Raw genomic sequence first — 7,246 nt, forward strand, 5'->3', positions numbered from 1 at the left:
ATCCCCAAATTCCTGCCCCCTGTTCCTGTCCCCAAAGCAACCCTACATCAGTCACAGTCCCACCAAGGTCCACTGTGGGTAACATGGACTGGCTCTGCTGGCATTGGGAACCTCAGAGGACCCCGCAGCCCCCCTGTGCACCCTCCCCTCCATCCCCAGGGTGTCATGCCTGTGCCCAGGGCACTCACCCCACAGGAGCAGTGCCACCTTCCCGGCCATCCCAGTGTCCCTAGCCATGTGGACTGGCTGTCACTCGCTGCTGTGGCCACCGCTCCCCTGGCTGGTGGCTCTTCGGATGAAGGGGCAGGAAGCGAGGTCACGTCTGTCCCCATGTGTAGGTGGCCTTTGGTGGGGGCAGGGTGGCCACAAGCTGGGCACAGGCTGGGGACAAGGCTGGGTGGGACAAAGTGAGACATGGCATTCCCAGGAGTGGGGGGCTCAGTGGGTTTGGGGAGGCAGGGTTCAGTCCCTGGGGAATGGGGGTTTTGAGTAGGGGGAGTCACTGGGAATGAGGGTGCCATGGGAATGGGGATCCCCAGAGCTGGGGGGACAAAGGGATGGGAGTCCCAGGGGAACCTGGGCTCCAGAGATTTGGGGTCATGGCATTGGGGAATGGTAGGTGCTGGGAGAATCAAGGTCCTGGGGGAAGGAGGATTTCAGAGGATGGAATGAACAGGAGAGGGTGCCTTGGAATGGGATCTTGGGCCATGGAGATCAGTGGGGAATGTCAGCCCTGGGATGGGCTTGCAGAGAGGGTGGGACATAAGGAATGGGGGTCCCACAGTCGGGTTCCCAGGGTAATGGGAGTGTCAGGGATGGGCATGTCACAAACTGTCCTTATTGACGGATTTCGTGATGATTTGTTTCCAAAGCATTTCTCAGTACAAAATACCAACACGGCAAAGGGGGTTTGCAGTAACCGTCAAAACAGTGTACTTTATTGAATGATTACAGCAAAAATGCGTGTGAGGGAAAAGAGGGAAAGTGGGGAAAGCATCTGGAAAAATAGGGGGATAAAGAGAAAAGAGGAGGCTATAGCTACCACCCGTGAAAGCGACGGGGTCCTTCAGAGTCCAGTCGAGGTTCCATCAGTCGAGGAGTTGTTCCAAGAACGGGGAAGATCTTCGAATTGCACTAGCTAACCTGGGGGTTTTTATCCTATGGAAGATTGCGAAAGGTGGGGGGGGGGGGGGGGGGGGGAATAATGCAATAGTTTCCTTCTTGGTCCAATAGTCCCAATAATCACTGCCCGCGAGCAAACATCACGGTCTGCACCCGCAAGCAAACATCACAGTCTGTTCTGTTCCCCCCACCAGTTCCCCCCAGGTTTCAGTCTCAATCCTTGGGAAGAAAATGAGTTTTCTTTATGTGAGGGTTTCATGTCTCAGTCCTTGGAGAAGAGACTTCTCCCATCTCAGTCAGTCAGTCACGGTGGTTGCAGAACAGATGAAGGGTCTTCTGTGGGGACCACTTAAAGGTTATTCCAGAAAAGAGTCCATCCAAGCTGAGAGGCAGGGAAATTCCAAGGCTTATTGTTGCAAAACGGGTCAAGGTGCTCCTTTGCACAATTACTTGGCAGGCTGGGAGTTACGTCTCGGCCTTGTAAGCTTGGCAGACTTTCGTCAAACCTGGATATCAAACAGGATCTTTTGGTGGTCTCAGTTTCTGTCCTTTTTTATGACGAAAATCATGAGACAAATGAGAGAAATTTCAGACAGACTATCACAGGGCAGTTGCTGGGTGGGCTGATGGGTCACAGCTCCTTCCTTGGGTGCTTCAGATTTTGGGATTACCCAGAGCCCAGCACAGACCCCACAAGTAACCCCACAAGTAATCCCCCCACAAGTAATCCTCCCACAAGGGGGTCACCCCAGCCTTATTCCACGGGTCTCTAGGTCTCTGTCCCACCAACCCCCAGTGAATTTTTTGTCTCTTAATTTCCATTTCCATCATTTTATCTTTCAATTTCACAAGACCCCAGTTCAGACGTTGATGATCCTGGAGAGGCCCTGAGCAGGAAAGGGGTTGGGGGAAGCCCAGGGTGGGGGAAGCAGGAGTGAGGGGTCTGCAGGGAGGGCTGGGGAGGCTGTGCAGGATGGGGGTGTCTGGCTCTGCCTCCCCAACAATTTCACTTTGTCTCTCCCGCAGCAGAAGGAAGAGGCCATTTGACACCTTTGTCACACGGGGGATGGGTTCTTTCTTGGGGGGGTCACATCCAGGGTGCTCCTGTGCTGGGGGGATCCTGTCCCAGGGAAGACACCTGGTGGCCAAGGGGGCCCTTTCCTGTGGCTTGACAGGACCCTCTGGGAGGGTCCAGACTTCTCCCTTCTAGCCCACCCCCTGCTGGATCTGAGCCAGCAAGAGCAGCTTGGGAATGGAGCCCAAGGCAAGAAGGAGCCCCCAAACTCCTGCTCCTTGAAGCCAGTGGCCATCCAAGGGTGGGGCCCAGCCATGGCCCAGCCCCACTGCACAGGGATGGCCATTGCCCAGCCATGCTCTAGCCAGCCCCAGGTGGCAGCCAGGACCTGAGGGTCCCCCCTGCCCCCTTGGCTTTGATTCTGGCAGCTTTAGAGCTGCTGCAGAGGTGAGAATTCTGTGGTTTGCTCAGCCCTGCAAGAAGCACAAACCCCAATGGGAGCCCAAGCAGTGGCTCTGCAAGGGCCATTGATGGTTTTCAGAGCAGGGCTGGCTGGAAAGCCCCCTGCAAGGGCAGCTCCGAGGGAACCAGTCTGGAAATGCAGCAATTGATCATTTGTTCCACTAGGTAAGGGACTGAGAGAGCCCCAGAACTACTGCAAATCCCACAACAATCTGTTCAACAACATGATCGGGACCCTCCTGCTTGAACAAAACCTGCAGCCTTCTGGAACCTCATGGAAAGAATGTTTGGTTTCAGACTATAGCTGCCAAATAAGAGAGAAAAGTATAGAAATATCGAGCAGTGGCTCTGCCCCGTGGCTGTAGTGGAGCTCTGGGGAGTGACCCTGTCTGGATTCCAGGTGTCCCCAAAGCTGCTCCATCCCTGTCCTCCTCACCTTAGTGAAAGGCTGAGGGTTTGCAGGAATTGTGGTGTAAAGCCACCAGAGGTGCTGTTGTGGACCCGAGACCTGCCTGAGGTCAGGCGCTGCCTTCCTTCCATTCAGGATCATGGAAAGAGGTCACAGGCGATGGGCAGGACGTGTGCCTGGTCCCGGGACACTGCTATGCGGCCACTGGGCACTGGGATCCAACCTGCTGCTTTCATGGCTTCTGCCCATTGCCAGTGGTGGTGCTGGGACCGACTGGCGCCCATGAGTTTGCAAAAGGAGCCCCTGGTTCCCCTCCTCCTTCCTGTCCGAGGCTGCCATGGCCCCTGAGGGGATGGAGCTCGACCGGGGCGCCCCCTGCTGGCCGGGAGTGCTCCCTGCAGCGCCCCCTCCTGGCCGTGGTTATAACTGCCGCAAAAACCAACAGCACTGAGCGGGAGGGAAAGTTCTGGTTTTGTGTTGATTGTTCTGTTCTCGTTTATAAATTTCCCAGTAAAGAGCTGTTGTCCCTTTTCCTGCACTTCTGCATGAAAGCCCCATAATCGTTGAAATGAAAGAAATGTTTTAGGCATGGGTCTTCTTTGCATTCCAGGAACGTTCCCCCTTTCCTTGGCAGATATTTTTCACTTCAATGAGTTGCCAAATCCTGTGTTGCAGCATGGATGGGGCAGACACCTTAAGAAGAGATAGGGTCAGACACTTGGCAACCTCTTAGCCTTTAAGCCAGTTGGGCCACCAAGGGCCTTCTCCCCAGCTGCCACTTCTGGTCACATGGCCATTCAGGAGCTGGCTTTGGCAGAGTTTCAAACTGTCCCCAGTGTGCCATGAATAACAGACTGATGGACAGCCAGGCCCAGTCTCACCAAAAGCAAGGCCTGACCCACCCCTGCCACACACAGGTATTCCAAATGTCTCCATAAATCAAACTTTTCCTGTCTCTGGTATCCTGCCCTGTGCCATGGCCTGATCTTGCCCACCCTGGAAAAGGGGGAGGCTCTGGAACCCACACAGGGCCTTTGTGACATCCTTGTGTTGGGAACAAAGCAGAGATGTGGTTTGGGACTGGGAAGAAGAGAATCCAGAGCCTCCTGAAGGCTGCTTTGGCCATCAGAGCAAGGAACATCAAGTGGCCTGCCAGGTTCCTCTGGTGGAAGAAACGTGCTGTAGAAAATGTCAGGGTTTTGTTCCTTTTTCGGGGCTTTCCCTGGAAATCATTCCTTTTGTGACCCTTTGGATCCTGAACCATATTGCTGTTGCTGTTGGTTTTATTCTCTCTTGTTGCTGTTGCAGGAAATTGTTCTTCTCTCAGCTCTTTGCGATCTTTGTGCCCCCACAGGGAGGGTGAGGGGCAGTTCTTAGCGGCAGCACACACATGAGTGGGTGCCCATGGGTGGGGACCCCCAGTTCCCCCCAGTTCCCCCCAGTTCCCCCCAGTCTCACAGCACATTCCCGTAGATGTCACCGGGTTCCCACAGTCGTCCCTGGGGTCCCTGCAGTTCCGTGTAGGTCACCTGGGGATCCTGGAGTGTGGTGGCACGGGGGGACACTGCGAGAGACTCGGGCTGTGGAATCTGGGTGGGGTGACACTCATGGGTGACGTGTCCCTCTGCGTGTGTCCCCCCCATACTCACCTGCTGTCCTCTTGGTGACCACGACTTTGGTGTACAGCACCTCCCCCTCCTCTGGGGGGGCCGGGGGTTCTGGGGGAGCCCTGAAGGAATAAGGGGATGTGGGGGAGAGAATGGGAGGTCTTGGGGTTTGGGGTGAAGTTTGGAGGGTGGTTTGAGCCCCCACTCACCTTTCCTGATTCTTCCTGGCAGCTGCAAAGGAAAGAGGGGAGGGGTGACTCTGGGGTCCGAGGGCCCTAAGCCCTTTCAGGAATCCTGAATGCCCCCGAGACCCTCAATTTCTCACAGGATCCCCAAGCATCCCTGAAGTCTCCCAGAATTCATGAACCTCCACAGTGCCCCCGACCAAATCAGCCTCAAGAACCCAAAGCCCAGCAGGGACAGAGACCCCTCAAATACCCCCAGGGCCCCTGACGGAAGTCCCAACATCCCTGCAGGACCGTCCAGCACCTCCACAAACCCTACAGGACCCCCAGATAAGGTCCTAATTATGGAGCTGTGTGTACTACCCTATTGTTCCCCAATTCTGAGGTCCTCAACAGCTCCTTGAGACCCCCATTCCCTCATTGTCACCCACCCATAGGGTGCCACCAGTGCCAGGCCACAATGACACCGACGAGCAGGAGCAGAAACAAAAGGGCCCCACCGACCCCTGCAGCCACTGCAAGAAACAGAGGGGGACACATCAGAATCACCCATCACCCCAGGGGTCCTGCACTCCATGGTGATGCTGTGTGAACCCACCTGGGTCCCTTTGTGTCCCTGTGTGCTGCGGTGTCACCTCCAGGACACCAGGGGTGATGGTGGCATTGGCCACGGGCACTGTGGGGACAGAGACAGGGCTGAGGCCACAGGGAGGGGCTGGAAGCTGGTGTGGGGGGATAGGGACGGGTGGGAATGGGTGTGATGGCAGATGTCAGTATTGGGGTCACACCTAAGAGGGGTGAGGGGACAAGGGGAGAGGGGAAATGCACAAGAAATGTATGATGGGAGACAAAGAGGTACCCAAGGTGGCCTGAGAAGACAGTGAGGGGTCCCCGTGCCCATCCTCACACTCACTGCTCACTGTGACACAGAGCCGGGTTCTGCTCTTCCACATGGCCCCCCCCTCAAGACGCACCTGGCAGCTGTAATTCCCTGAGTGGGAGACTCCCACAGCAGACACCAACAGCTGTGGGGACCCCTGTGGGCCCCCCACCACCTGCCCATCCAAGTAGCACAGACGCAGGAGGGGGGCTTGGGGCTGCAGGGGTCTGGGGGTGCTGAGGCAGCTGAGAGTCAGAGGGGACCCTCGGTGGGCTTGAGGGAACTGTCCACCACTGGCACAGGGGAGAGCTCAGGGCGGGAGAGGGAAGGGGGATTTTTGGCCCTTAGTCTCTGGGGAAGGCCTGTGGGGTGTTGGGGTGGGGGCTTTGGGGAACCCACCGTGCACTGTCACTGTGACTGGCGCTGACTCCTGCCACCCCCAGGATCCCACCTGGCCCTTGCAGCTGTAGCGGCCGCTGTGGCTCAGCTGCAGAGGGGACAAGGACAGCTGGGTGCCATTGGGGAACACTTCCAGTTCCTCCTCTTCGTGGTAGAAGGACACCGAGGTGATCGGTTTGTCTTTCCAGCTCCGGCAGCGCAGTGTCATTGTGTCCCCCTCCAGCAGCACCCGTGCCGGCACCTGCAGCACCAGCCAGTCTGAGGGACAGGGGGGTCCTGTCACATCTCAGGGATCTGGAGCATCCCCATGTCACCAGGACCTCCGCATTGGGTCACACCCAGCGCACCAGGAGTCCCCAGTACCCCCATGGTTTCACCCACACTGGGATGCTCTGGGATATCCCCACAGCAGGGGACGGGCTCTAGTCACACCAGGAGGTGACCCATGGAGCAGAGCCCATCCTGAGCCCTCGGGGTCCCTGCGGGTGCCAGGCTGGGGACAACCAAACCTCCCTCACCATCTGAGACATTCATGGTGGGGCTGAGCCCACTGCCAGGTCTGTCACACTCATAGGTGCCACTCAGGGTGACAATGAGTCGGTCGTGTCCCTGTTGCCACCAGCGCTGCCCGTTCCTGTACCAGGTGGTGTCACCGGCGCTCCCTGAGCCCTGGCAGGTCAGTGTCACCCGGTCCCACAACACTGGCGGTGTCCAGGGGGGCTCCACGAGGAGCTGGGTGGTCTGGGCACCTGTGGGTGACCAGGGACACCAGACTGCTAGGGCCAGCATGGGCTAGGGACAGTGGGGTGGGGACATGGCATTCACCGAGGACTCACCAGCGAGGCCGAGGGTCAGTGCTGAAAGGGAGAAGGGACAGAGCTGGGAGGGGGTGGCACCATAGGAAGAGTGGCAAAGGGGCACGGGGTGTGGGGCTGTCCTCAAAAGGTCACAGTGGGGGCATTGCTGTGGCACAGAGGTTTCAAGGACAGGGACACAGCAGCCAACACATGTTCAGGCATGGAGACCCTGTGCTGGCACAGGTCAGCCCCACCAGCCCCACAGCCACAGTCCCATAGCCCTGTACCCATGGTCCCATTCCCATGGCACCTGTCCCCATGGGCCAAGCACATGGTACTTGTCCCCTTGTCCCTCTCCCTGTATCCCTGT

General features: G+C 57.4%; 1 pseudogene across 1 annotated transcript; it reads right to left on the reverse strand.

Annotated features, from left to right (window-relative positions):
- Positions 1-1,088: 1,088 nt before the first annotated feature.
- LOC311165879 (low affinity immunoglobulin gamma Fc region receptor III-A-like) lies at positions 1,089-6,900 on the reverse strand (annotated as a pseudogene). Its single transcript has 7 exons — positions 6,598-6,900; positions 6,080-6,337; positions 5,232-5,315; positions 5,001-5,115; positions 4,658-4,737; positions 3,232-3,352; positions 1,089-1,158 (listed from the first exon to the last, which is right to left on the reverse strand). The product of its transcript is annotated as a low affinity immunoglobulin gamma Fc region receptor III-A-like (transcript).
- Between the last annotated feature and the right edge of the window lie 346 nt (positions 6,901-7,246).

Source organism: Fringilla coelebs, assembly GCF_963513975.1.
Source record: "Fringilla coelebs genome assembly, contig: SCAFFOLD_30, whole genome shotgun sequence".
In the NCBI taxonomy this organism is placed as follows: Eukaryota; Metazoa; Chordata; class Aves; order Passeriformes; family Fringillidae; genus Fringilla; species Fringilla coelebs.